The sequence below is a fragment of the Hyla sarda genome, chromosome 10 (genome assembly GCF_029499605.1).
Source record: "Hyla sarda isolate aHylSar1 chromosome 10, aHylSar1.hap1, whole genome shotgun sequence".
Taxonomy (NCBI): Eukaryota; Metazoa; Chordata; class Amphibia; order Anura; family Hylidae; genus Hyla; species Hyla sarda.
In genome coordinates, this window is record NC_079198.1 from 20,909,596 (window position 1) to 20,923,789 (window position 14,194).

General features: G+C 45.3%; 1 protein-coding gene across 7 annotated transcripts in view; it reads right to left on the bottom strand.

The window, feature by feature from the left end:
* The window catches only part of SHANK1 (SH3 and multiple ankyrin repeat domains 1), a 518,963-nt gene that overhangs the window by 155,290 nt on the left and 349,479 nt on the right, over positions 1-14,194 (bottom strand). The window lies entirely within an intron of this gene.

Here is a 14,194-nt window from a genome sequence, read left to right on the forward strand (position 1 = left end):
TTAGGGCATAGCTCGAACCAGCCCACAGCCTTCAAGTCAGATGCATGTACCTGTCAAATCACAGAAAAAAAATGCTTATAAATGTTAGTCACTAGGTCATGTAGATACTTTACGTGTCTTTTTTATGTGTCTAGCTTCTGAATTTGGCCCACAAATTTCCCTGTTATGCTGCTCACTCATTCTGACATCCATTGCTCAGGAAGGAGAGTGTTTGAGGCTAGCACTGAGCCCGCCCTCACTCACCATGCATTCACTTTCTCCCTGAGTCTGCTGTGCTGTGCTGGGTCTCTTCATCCAATCACTGCAGGCTGCACTGTAACCCCCCCTCTGTTTTCAGACAGAGTCTAATTGACAAGACAGGAGTGGTGCCAGTCCGGCCCACGCTTTCTGTACTTTTTTCTTGTCTGTGCTTCAGCTGGGAGATACATTTTTTATGAAGAATATTAGAAAAGTTAATGTTCTACCAAGATGTACAACATATAAAAAGTTTTTGGATCCGACAGTGCCCATTTAAATGCCCAAGGCTTTATTGCTTGGGAGCCAGAAACTATTTATAAATCCTCCCTGTTGGCAAATAAATCTGCTAGGCATAGGCAGAAAATAATTGGATCCATTGGTTGCTTTAGATGGGCTACAATACTAATGGCGGCACGAGAAATTCATAGACTCAGCACCTACCATGTTCGCTCAAGTTGGGTTCATGCTTTTGTAATATGTACACATTATTGTATCTCTACCCAGCCATGTATCCACCCATAATACTGTTCTTCTTATGTAGTCCAGGGCCAATAAGCCACCTTTAAGGGGTACTGCGGCCCTAAGACATCTTTTCCCCTATCCAAAGGATAGGGGATAAGATGTCTGACCGCGGGGGTCCCGCTGCTGGGGACCCCACGCAATCTTGCATTAGGCACCCACCCCTTTGAACTGCAGCCAGCTCATAAACTGCCGGGTGCCGACCAGTGGGCTGGAGTATAGTGACGTCAAGACTCCGACCCCAGTGTGATGTCACGCCCCGCCCCCGTTATGCAAGTCTATGGGAGGGGGCGTGACGGCCATCACGCCCCCTCCCATAGACTTGCATAGCGGGGGCGGGAGGTGACGTCACATGGAGTCGTGACATCACGATACTCCGGCCCCGTGGTCGGAACCTGGCAGTTTATGAGCTGGCAGCGCGGCGTGCAGCTCAAAGAGGTGGGTGCCGAATGCAAGATTGTGGGGTTGACCCCCGCAGTCAGACATCTTATCCCCTATCCTTTGAAAAGGGGATAAGATGTCTTAGGGCCGGAGTACCCCTTTAAGCACCACTTACAGGAAAATGATCTCATTACCTTTCCCCATGCACAGCAAGAAGATAAAGGGGCTTCATAGCATTGTTGTATCTGATCTGATCTCCATAAAGCTTTTGGTGTTATGATAAAACATAGTAATTTTATATTCATACAGAAATGCATATGTTTTCTGATGGGCACGGTTCCTATATATTCCTTCTGACAATTTTTACCCCAGACATGGTGAGTGCTACGTTTTTTTCTTGGGAGTATCCAAAGAAAACCTGTAAAAAAAAAATGGTTTTGTTCATGGCGCTAATGCCGGTATTGCTGGGCTGTAGAAACACGAACTACGGTAAAATAAATAGAATGGATATTTATTAAAACGAACAACGTGTTTTCAAAAGTGTCCCCTCAGGTCCCATGGAGCCACCTTAGGGGGAAATGGTTGGTTCTCGGGTTGCTTGCAGGAAATTCAAATTGCCCAGATTGCATTGATTTGGGGTTTTCATTGCATGCACTCCACCCCACCACAAGCTATTTCATTTATCTGCAGCCTTTCCAGTCACACGCGTGAATGTAAACTCACAAACTACAATAAAATAAATAAAAATGCATATATATTAAGACGGACAACGTGTTTCGAAGTGGGGCACTTCTTGAAAGGCGTTGTCCATTTTAATAAATATCCATTTTATTGTGGTCTGTTATCCTACGCACCCGCGATACCGGCATTAGCGCCACGATCGAACCCTTTTTTTTTTTTACAGGTTTCCTTTGGATCCTTTCACCCATGTGCACCCATCTAGCACAAGATTCGGTTTGGGACGCAGGCTGCAGCTGGACATCCACTTGTTGTAACGCTGAGCGCTCCGGCCCCTGCTCCTGGACCAGAGCGCTCACTGCGTTTGTCCCCGCAGAGTGCCCCGGTCAGACTCACTGACCGGGGACACTCTGTTTCTGTCACCGTCAGGGACGCGGTCCGCGCTGCGGGATGTCCCCGCACGCGGCCCGCGGCCCATCCTCGCTTACCCGCACCCGCTCCGACTCTCACGTCTGCTCCCCGGTCACGTGGTTCCCGGCACGCGCGTCCCTGCACTATAGGGCGCGCGCGTGCCGGCTGTGTAAAATTTTAAGGGCCAGTGCACCATTGATTGGTGCCTGGCCCAATCCAATAATAAAGCTGTCCCTATAAATGTATCCTGCCCCTTCCTGCCCTTGCCGGATCTTTGTTGCCTCAGTGCCCAAGAGAAAGCGGTTACTGTGTACTCCTTGCCTGTTGCTGAACCCGTTGCTAACAACTACCGCCTCTGAATCTGTGCTGCCTGCCCTGACCTTTTGCTATGTCTGACTACGCCTCTGCCTGTCCCTTCTGTACTACGCCTGTCTCAGCAGTTAGTGAGGTTGAGCCACTACCGGAGGACACGACCTGGTAGTTACCGCCGCAGCAAGACCATCCCGCTTTGCGGCGGGCTCTGGTGAAAACCAGTAACTACTTAGAACCGATCCTCCGGTACTGTCCACGCCATTCCCTCACTGACACAGGGGATCCACTTCCAGTACCGCTTCCTGCTACCAGTCCGGATCCTTACACTTGTCATCACTACAGGTATCGATAGATGAGGAGCCTTTAGCCCAACACCAATTGGTGGGCGGTTAACTTTTACCATCCTCCTCCGATTTTTAAGAGGTTTATTGCACCAGGAAGCGCCCCCGGCTCTGTCTTTTCTTTTTTGCATATACTCTGTATACATTTTTTTTCTTCTCTCTTTGTTCTTACATGCTTCCTATATTTAAAGGGTTACTCCGGTGGAAACCTTTTTTTTTTTTAATCAACTTGTGCCAGAAAGTAACAGATGTGTAAATTACTTTTATTTAAAAAAAATCTTAATCCTTCCAGTACTTATTAGCTGCTAAATACTACAGAGGAAATTCTTTTCTTTTTGGAACACAGAGCTTTCTGTTGACATCATGACCAAAGTGCTCTCTGCTGACACCTCTGTCCATTTTAAGAACTGTCCAGAGTAGGAGAAAATCCCCATAGCAAACATATGCAGCTCTGGATAGTTCCTAAAATGGACAGAGATGTCAGCAGATAGCACTGTGGTCATGATGTCAGCAGAGAGCACTGTGCTCGTGATTCAGCAGAGAGCACTGTTTTCCAAAAAGAAAAGAATTTCCTCTGCAGTATTCAGCAGCTAATAAGTACTGGAAAGATTAAGATTTTTAAATAGAAGTAATTTACAAATCTGTTTAACTTTCTGGCACCAGTTGATTAAAAAAAAAAAAAGTTTTCAACCGGAGTACCTCTTTAACAAAGCTAGCAAAATAAATGCAAATAGTGGGCCTAAAAAACCCAATGCCTCCCTATGACTTGGCTCCAAAACACTGCATAATGCATGAAGCAGTTATCTACTTGAAGTTGTCAAACATTTATTTAATTTTTATTTGCTATAATAAATTAAATTTTAATTTAATAAAAAGGAATCTTTTTATGTCTCCACTTTTTTGTGTGCACCATGTAGAACACAGAGGGATACAATACACTGTCCCTCCAACGTGCTGCAGGATTTTGGAACAGATGAGGTTAACAATAGGCTTTACTTCTAGAGTGTAACGCAAAGCAGGGCCCATGGTTTTGCTGCCATCAATAGATTTCATGCAAGAGCAATGGAGAGTGTAATTAAAAGCTGCTCCCTTTCTTCGCCCATTACTGGCACCGGCAGTCTTTTAGGCAAAGCAACAGTTACCTGTCGTTCGCATTGCTTTGAACCTGTGTGCCCAACATTCATGTATATGCCAAGTACATTATTGATGAATGCAGTACATTAGCCACCGACATGAGGCTTAAAATGATACCTGCACCCCGTAGTGCAGTATATGGGGCAGAATTAGCATACACTATGAGACTGGAAAGGCTGCAGATACATGAAATAGGGGACAGGGGGTCCATGCACTTGGGAAATGAAAACTTTATATTAAAGGGGTACTCCAGTGGAAAACTTTTTTTTTTTTTTTTTAAATCAACTGGTGCCAGAAAGTTAAACAGATTTGTAAATTACTTCTATTAAAAAAGAGACGTCAGCAAAGAGATCTGTGTTCCAAAAAGAAAAGAATTTCCTAGGTAGCTAATAAGTACTGGAAGGATTAAGATTTTTTTTTAATAAAAGTAATTTACAACTCTGTTTAACTTTCTGACACCAGTTGATTAAAAAAAAAAAAAAAAATTCCACCGGAGTACCCCTTTAAAGTGGTTTCTCCACTGCCCCAGCATTCTGAACATTTTGTTCCGAACGCTGGGTGTGGGCTGCGGGGGTTGTGACATCACGGCAAGGCCCTTTCTGATGTCACGCCACACCCCCTCAATGCACGCCACGCCCCCTCCCATAGACTTGCATTGAGGGGGCGTGACGTCACAACCCCCGCAGCCCACACCCAGTGTTTGGAACAAAATGTTCAGAATGCTGGGGCTGTGGAGAAACCCCTTTAAAGCAATAAGGGCATCTCCAATAAGGCTTGCAAAGCATCATGGGAGGTGTAGTCCACAAGATCCGGAGTGGCAGAAGGATGTCTACCCCTGGTTTACCTTTTATCAACAAGAAAATGACGACGTGCTGGTATAATGACGCAACACTATGGGGCTGGTATGTAATTTTTTTCAGGGCCGGTTTTCACACCCAGTCCGGCCCTGCTATGTTCCAATCAGTCCCGACCTTATTGCCAATCCTATACTTACTCCTTCCGACGTCATCACTCTGTGTTGCATGATGTGCATAGCGCTCATTGCTCATACTGCTCCGTAGCTCGCGCACGCGGGATTTCGTCCTCGCGCATATGCTGTGAGGCCAACTCAGCACTTAGTCTTCAGTGCGAGGTTAATACATTCTCCAATATAGGACGGTACTCGCGCATGCGTACTTGTGCAGTAAACTGCTATAAGGGAGTCTACATCTATGTTTTCGACTTATTAAAATGGTACTCCGGCTCTATTTCATCTTATCCCTTATCCAAAGGATAGGGGATAAGATGTCAGATTGCGAGGCGGTCCTGCCGCTAAGGACCCCTGCAATCTGTCATTCAGCACCCACCTTTGCGAGCTCTCTGCAGCGCTGGAGGCTCAGAGTGTGCAGCATGACCACCAAAGGTGGGTGCTGAATGACAGATTGCGGGGGTCACCAGCAGTGGGACCCCCGCGATCAGACATCTTATCCCCTATCCTTTGGATAAGGGATAAGATGTATTAGAGCCGGAGTACCCCTTTTAATCAGCTCCCTAATCTTATACATACCAGCTGATTTGTACTGTTTGTTCAAACTCTTTCCTTGTTAGAGTACTAAATAGTATAGATTATATACCAGATAGGATGGCTTAAATGTCAATTTGGATATATTATATTAAACCAGTTTGTCAACTAAGGGTGCGTTCAAACGGTGGAATCTCCGCTCGCTGAATTCAGCGAGCAGAGATTCCGTCTGGCGGCCGCCACAGAAAATACTTAGGCACTAAGGCCATGGGGCACTGAGCCGTCACCATTGATGGCTATGCAGTGCCCACGGAATCCACGCAAAGAATGAACATGCAATTTCTCTGGGCGGGACATTGTCCGCCGCTGAAATTCTGCAGTGTGAACGGGTCTCATGGAGACCCCTTCTCACTAATGTTAAGTTCAAACCACGGAATTCTGCGGGAATTCCGTAGTGTGAACATACCCTAAGGAATAGACCCATTCTTTCGTGTTAAGAATCCCAGATGGAATGGACTGATTGGTTATACCAACATAGATGTACCAAATCTATTTTATACATTGTTCCAATAAAGTTAATAACCCTATTGGTCACTCATGGTACTTTTATTATGTTAGTAGTGACACACATTAGATAATATTTATTCATTATATACCACACGGCAGGGTGAAAATGAGAAACTGAACAAATCCTAAACTGACTCAAAATTAGACTCAAAATGAACAATAACTCTTATAATATAACTCCTGTCGCAATTCTCAACTAAATCATTACAAAAATGCTGCAAATGAAAATCCTTCATTCAAAACATTGGGTGACAAGCTTTTCAGCCTATAAATCCCCTTTGCTTCTTCCCTGAGGAGGGCCTTGTCAATATTGCCCTTCCTCGGGCCCAAAGTTAATTGACACAACCCCCAGAATCTCAGCTCTTGTATTCTTCCTCCGTGTACCGCATGCATATGTCTAGACTAATATTTTTAGATTTACAATTAATAAATTGTCTATCTATCTCAAATTCGCAAATTCACGATTGTCCACCGGATTTGTGAATTTTCTTTATCCTCAGCAGGTATGGGTAGAAGTTGCACTAACCACAGCTATAAGAGCCGTTTGTTCTGCTACTCAGACAGTTCCTTGGTCTACTTTTCTGGGACAATTGGATCCGTACAAGTAGGTCCCTCAAATTGGATCCTTGCCGAAATGTCATTCTCGGATTTCTCCCCACAGCCTCCAATAAGTCTCCTGATAGAAGATGCCAATGAGGGCGTAGTATCCTCATGACCTCCTTCATTTTGCCATCATAGGTGCCAATACAAATTATCTGTTGTGAGGATTGTTGTCTTAGTTGTTGTTGGCCAAGAAGTTCATTTCTCTCACTCCTCAGAAAAGATAGGGGATAAGATGTTAGATTGCGGAGGTCCCGCTGCTGGGGACACCCGCGATCTCCTAGCCGGCAGCGGTGGCGTCCAGAACACGGAAGCTTGCAGCACACCACGCCCCCTCCATTCAAGTCTATGGGAGGGGTTGTGACGGCTAGCACATGGCCGTCATGCCCCCTCCCATAGACGTGAATGGAAGGGGCATGGTGGCTTGCATTGCCAGTCATCGGGCATAGACCGGCGTTTGCTCTGTGCACCAAATGACAGGGGTGCTGCAGCGGAGATCACGGGGGTCCCCAGCAGTGGGACTCCCACAGTCTAATATCTTATCCCCTGACCTTTGGATAGGGGATAAGATGTTTCCAGTGGAGTACCCCTTTAAAGCTACAATATGATTTTATGGTGGAGACTTCATTGGGAACCATTGGTGAAGAGAAAAGTGCTCTCTGCTATGTAAAGTTATGGCAAATAGTGCAAAACACACAATGCAGTAAAGATAAAGACTAATAGTGATTTAAGCTTTGCCGTGCACTGATACATACATGATGCCTGGTATTCAGTTCTGCAGTTACAAAACTAAGCGCTAAACCAACTATTCCCATAATACCTGGGTGACTGTGCGGCTATTTATTCCAGCAGTCACACTCCAGATTTTTTCTGCAGGACTTTGAAGAAATATTCATAATCATGAATATCAAGGCAGCTTGCTCATAGCGGGGTGCCACCTCTGAATAACATCCAGTAACATGTTATTGTATAAATATAGGGCAGTACTACTGCACCACACACAAAGGAACCACTCTCTGGAGAAGTAATAACTACACCGCAACCTGTTAGGTGGTTTTAAAATACTTATTTCTTTTCTATTGTAAATATAAAATTCTATGCCAAAAAAAAAAAAGAATGCCCGCACTTAAATGAAATCAAAAAATTGTTATATGTTATACATTTTGGCAAAACATTAAAAGGTATCTGTCACCAAATAAACTTTTCTAAACTAACTCAGGCATGTTCCCTAATTACTCCTAACACTGCTCCCACCCTCAGAACATTTTTCAGAGCTTTAAAAAGCTGTGTATCTTACCTTTCTTCTTGCTCACGTAGTGCAATCTCCCAGCAGGAGAAAGTGGGCATTTCGCAACAGGCATGATATCACTGAAGCCTGCTGGGGGACCACTTCTGCCCTAACATGGTTGCAGTGCTGTGATGAATAGAAGACCTCAAGCTCTGTGCATGTTTCAGTGAGGCTCTTTGCAGTGGTCAATCAAGCTCAGTGCAGAGAACCATTTTCTGAGTTTAAACTCCTGCCAGGCCGGGAGGAGACCAAACTCACTGTATTATTGTGGCAGGGAACAGAGAAGAGCCACCTAGTGGCTGTTTTTTCTATTACATTTTCAACATATTTATGTTGATGATTTTAAAAGTAAGTGAATGGGAAAGTGTCTGCTAATTACACAAGGAACACTATATTAAAAGTCTTATTTGGTGACTGCTGCAATCTGCTCTCCATTGTAAGCAGCAGAGTGAGGGAGGAATTTTTCCCCTGTAAGGCTCCAGATGATATCACACTTGCTGGGGAATGCCCCTTCCCAGTCTGTGAATCATTGAATAATCCATTGACAAGAAGATAGTCACAAGGTATCTTTCTGGGACCCGGAAGTGTCCACTGTGCGTGCCTACAGTTAAGTGCATACGCATAAAAAAAACACTGGTAACCTTGCTGATTTAAAACGCCAAAGACACTGCCCATCTTACATGTTTTACCATTATAAATGTGGCGTCTTCAGGGGATCCTGAGCAAAACAAATGCCAGACAGGGGTTTTAGCACAGATAGGGCTTAAAGGGGTACTCCGGTGAAAACCTTTTTTCTTTTAAATCAACTGGTGGCAGAAAGTTAAACATATTTGTAAATTACTTCTATTAAAAAAATCTTAATCCTTCCTGTACTTATTAGCTGCTGAATACTACAGAGGAAATTCTTTTCTTTTTGGAATGCTCTCTGATGACATCACGAGCACAGTTCTCTCTGCTGACCTTATTATAATAATAATAATAACACTTTATTTATTGTTGTCCTTAGGGGTATTTGAACCCAAGGCCCCAGCACTGCAAGGTAGCAGTGCTAACCACTGAGCCATCATGCTGCCCTTAGCATACATCTGCTGTGCACGGTTGCTAAAATGGACAGAGATGTCAGCAGAGAGCACTGTGCTCGTGATGTCATCAGTGCTCCAAAAAGAAAGGAATTTCCTCTGTAGCATTCAGCAGCTAATAAGTACTGGAAGGATTAAGATTTTTTAATAGAAGTAAATTACAAATATGTTTAACTTTCTGCCACCATTTGATTTAAAAGAAAAAAGGTTTTCACCGGAGTACCCCTTTAACAAACAAAAACTGATTAACATTTACCAATTAACTTGGAACCAATGGATATGATAAACGTATTGATCAGCATAAAGCAATGCCAATAAGCGCGTAGAATCTAATATCCAATCAATGATCCATCATTACATAGAACTTTAAAACTCTTTGTAACCACTCTCGTTTCTGAAAAATAGATGAACTTCCTGAACAAGGCACCCCCTTTAGTACCAGGTTCTATAGGAGTATGCAAAAAGGTGTTCCTAGGCCAGACAAACCCTGTAAAACCTACGCTATGCCCTTAATGGATGACAAATAACAAAAGTACTTAAAAGCACAAAGAGAGTGTGATATAAATAGTCATTGAAAAGGTCACATTAGAACAAGCATTTATGTATTTATCGCGGCAAATGGGTTAAACCTGAAATATACTCACACCCCCACCTCAACCGCTTGAGCCACCCCCAGAGCCTGCCAGCATCTCCCAAAAAAAATAAAAAAATTGGCATGCATCCATAACGCACGTGCTGACTTTATGTTTGTATCTACACAGGAGCGCAGTGGAAAAAAGTAGCTAAAAGCACAATGTCTCAGCCCCCACAAAAGACACAGGGAGCATGGGATTACAGAAGACTCGAGCCCCCTCCTCGCAGCCACCACATACAGTACTAAAAAAGTTACAATTAAGTATTTCAGCTTATGCTCCAGAAATGATTACCCATTTCTACATAAATTTTACATAAATTACTTGCTCTGAGTCAGAACGATTTCTTCCTGTATTAAAATCTAAAGCAGAGGGCTGCAGTAGACGGGGTCCTTTTTATGATGGAAGGTAATAAAATATTCAAGTCCTCACTCAAAAAATGTTATGTAGGTCAAACTGCACACATAGATTGAAATGCCACCATAAACAGTGCTCTGTGTGTTTGTAGGGCGCTCTCCGGTCTTCACTAGCCTCCAGTCTCCTAATTGGGTCATAACCTGACTTTAATTCTTCTCATTTCTGAACGGTGTTGACAGACGCCGCTCAGAATTTTAACCCTCCCGTAATGAACAGACTTATGCCATGGATATCTGTCATGGAGGAGAATGACCTAAATTTAAAAAGAATATGTTGAAACGGTATCGGAGGTGTGAAACGGTGTCGGAGGTGTGAAACGGTATCGGAGTTCTATAAAGTTGACCGTGCTAATATTGGCTACTAGTAGTCACAAAGGCTACTTGTTCCCTTGACCCCAATTGGGGGGGTCGAAAAAGAGAGACAGTTTAACTGAAGTTGGCTTTAAAGGGGTATTCCGGTGGAAAACTACCGTATATACTCGAGTATAAGCCGACCCGAATATAAGCCGAGGCCCCTAATTTCACCCCAAAAACCCGGGAAAAGTTATTGACTCGAGTATAAGCCTAGGGTGGGAAATACATCATCCCCCCCATGTCATCATCCAGACCCCCCATCCCCTCTTTAGTTTTGTACTCTCCTCCGCAGGACGTTCGGGTGAGCTGGTCCGGGCCATCTGTGCTGCAGGACCGTCTGGTGGGGAGGGATAGTCGTTCCGGGCTGTCCATCTTCACCGGGGGGGGGGCCTCTTCTCCGTGCTTCGCGCCCGGCCCCGGAATAATGACGTTGCCTTGACAACGACGCACAGGGACACAACGTCCTTGTGCGTCGTCGTCAAGGCAACGTCATTATTCCGGGCCCGAAGCGCAGAGAAGAGGCCCCCCCCCCCGGTGAAAATGGACAGCCCGGAACGACTATCCCTCCCCACCGGACGGTCCTGCAGCACAGATGGCCTGGACCAGCTCACCCGAACGTCCCGCCGAGCGGAGGTGAGTACAAAACTAAAGGGGGGATGGGGGGTCTGGAAGATGATGAAGGCCCAGGCAGTGGTCTTCAACCTGCGGACCTCCAGATGTTTCAAAACTACAACTCCCAGCATGCCCGGACAGCCGATGGCTGTCCGGGCATGCTGGGAGTTGTAGTTTTGAAACATCTGGAGGTCCGCAGGTTGAAGACCACCGAGGGCGGAGAGTTCACTCGAGTATAAGCCGAGGGGGGGTGTTTTCAGCCCAAAAAATCGTGCTGAAACACTCGGCTTACACTCGAGTATATACGGTATATATATTTTTTATTTTTTTTAATCAACTGGCTCCAGAATATTAAACAGATTTGTAAATTACTTCTATTTAAAAAAAACTTATTTCCTTCCAGTACTTATCAGCTGCTGTATACTACAGAGGAAGTTGAGAAGTTCTTTTCAGTCTGACCAAAGTGTTCTCTGCTGCCACCTCTGTCCATGTCAGGAACTGTCCAGAGCAGGATAGGTTTGCTTTGGGGATTTGCTCCTACTCTGGACAGTTCCTGGCATGGATAGAGGTGTCAGCAAAGAGCACTGTGGTCAGACTGGAAAGAACTACACAACTTCCTCTGTAGTATACAGCAGCTGATAAGTACTGGAAGGATTTAGATTTTTTTTATAGAAGTAATTTACAAATCTGTTTAACTTTCTGGCACCAGTTGATTAAAAATAAATAAATAAAAAAAATGTTTTCCACTGGAGTACCCTTTTAAGTTGCTATAATTTTGCATGTGGCTCCCTAGTTGTTGCAATGGCCACCAAGCAAAATAAAGACAGTGAAGAAACCATTTTGAGAGAACCAACCAAAATATGTTCTTGGTAGGCATTATTTTATTACGTCCATTTTTATGATACCATATGCACTCCACAGTGGCGCCTTATTTACATTGTTATACCCTGACATTTTTTAGCAGGGGTTCGATCACCAGTGCCTCCTTTACATGCTATCCAGTTGCATTTACATTGATGCTTTAGGTGTTGTGCCTGTTACATAATATGATGTTTTGCCACTTTATTGTTCTTTGTTATTTGTTCCTTTATTATACAAATTATAGTAGCATTTATTTTTGTGCCTCTACCATGCAGCACAGTAGTACACCCATGCCTTTCTGAAATGGCACTCTTCTATTTGGGGCCCTTTAACATTGGTTACGTTTTTGTTCTTCATGCCAACGCCTGTTCACTTGTGTGTTATGATTGATATGTTGCTTTAAGCTGTGTTTATTTTAAGTCCTGCTGAATTCAGCACAGTGATAATGTACAGTGATGTTACTGTAGCAGGATAAACTAGTGATACTGCATCACAGGAATTATACAATGATGTCACAGTCCAGAAATAATACACACCATGACACTAAAGCACATGAATAACATACAAAAAGTCGCTATGTACATTATAACATCAGAGCTTGAAAAAAAAAATAGATAATGATGTCATATACAAATATAATGCACATTATGTCACAGCACAGATTGCGCCCTTCTCCCAGCTATATCTAGAGATTGGTGAAGGTCCTACTACTGAGACCTTGACTGAACAAAATGTCCCAGCACCAACTAGTCCACCATTGATAATCAGGCCTCACTCCAAGGGGGACCCCTGCGATCTCGGTGCAGCCCCCGGCTTTCTGTGCTGGGAGCTGCCTCCGAGACGGGGACGTCACGTCATGGTTATGCCCCCTAGTGAAGTAATGCCAACTCCATTCATGTCTATGGGAGGAACGCCCCCTCCCATAGACATGAATGAACCACACCGAGTCACAGTGCTACCCACAACAGTGCTACCACAGAGTCATAGTGCTACCCTCAACAGCGCTAACCACCGAGCCCCAGTGCTACCCTCAACAGTGCTAACCATCGAGCCACAGTGCTACCACAACAGCGCTAACCACCGAGCCCCAGTGCTACCCTCAACAGTGCTAACCATCGAGCCACAGTGCTACCCTCAACAGCGCTAACCACCGAGCCATAATGCTACCGTCAACAGCGCTAACCATCGAGCCACAGTGCTACCCACAACAGCGCTAACCACCGAGCCACAGTGCCACTCTCAACAATGCTAACCACCGAGCCACAGTGCTACCCACAACAGCGCTAACCACCGAGCCACAGTGCTACCCTCAACAGTGCTAACCACCGAGCCACAGTGCTACCCTCAACAGTGCTAACCACCGAGCCACAGTGTTGCCCATAACAGCGCTAACCACCAAGCCACAGTGCTACCCACAACAGAGCTAACCACCAAGCCACAGTGCTACCCACAACAGTGCTAACCACCGAGCCACAGTGCTGTCCACAACAGCCCTAACCACCGAGCCACAGGGCTGCCCATAACAGCGCTAACAACCAGGCCACAGTGCTGCCCATAACACGCTAACCACCAAGCCACAGTGTTACCCACAGCAGCGCTAACCACCAAGCCACAGTGCTACCCACAACAGCGCTAACCACCGAGCCACAGTGCTACCCACAATAGTGCTAACCACCAAGCCACAGTGCTACCCTCAACAGTGCTAACCACCAAGCCACAGTGCTACCCTCAACAGTGCTAACCACCAAGCCACAGTGCTACCCTCAACAGTGCTAACCACCAAGCCATAGTGCTACCCTCAACAGTGCTAACCACCAAGCCACAGTGCTACCCTCAACAGTGCTAACCACCGAGCCACAGTGCTACCCTCAACAGCGATAACCACCGAGCCACAGTGATGCCCATAACAGTGCTAACCACCAGGACACAGTGCTACCCACAACAGCGCTAACCACCGAACCACAGTGCTACCCTCAACAGTGCTAACCACCAAGCCACAGTGCTACCCTCAACAGTGCTAACCACCGAGCCACAGTGTTGCCCATAACAGCGCTAACCACCAAGCCACAGTGCTACCCACAACAGAGCTAACCACCAAGCCACAGTGCTACCCACAACAGAGCTAACCACCAAGCCACAGTGCTACCCACAACAGTGCTAACCCCCGAGCCACAGTGCTGTCCACAACAGCGCTAACCACCGAGCCACAGTGCTGCCCATAACAGCGCTAACCACCAGGCCACAGTGCTACCCATAACACGCTAATCACCA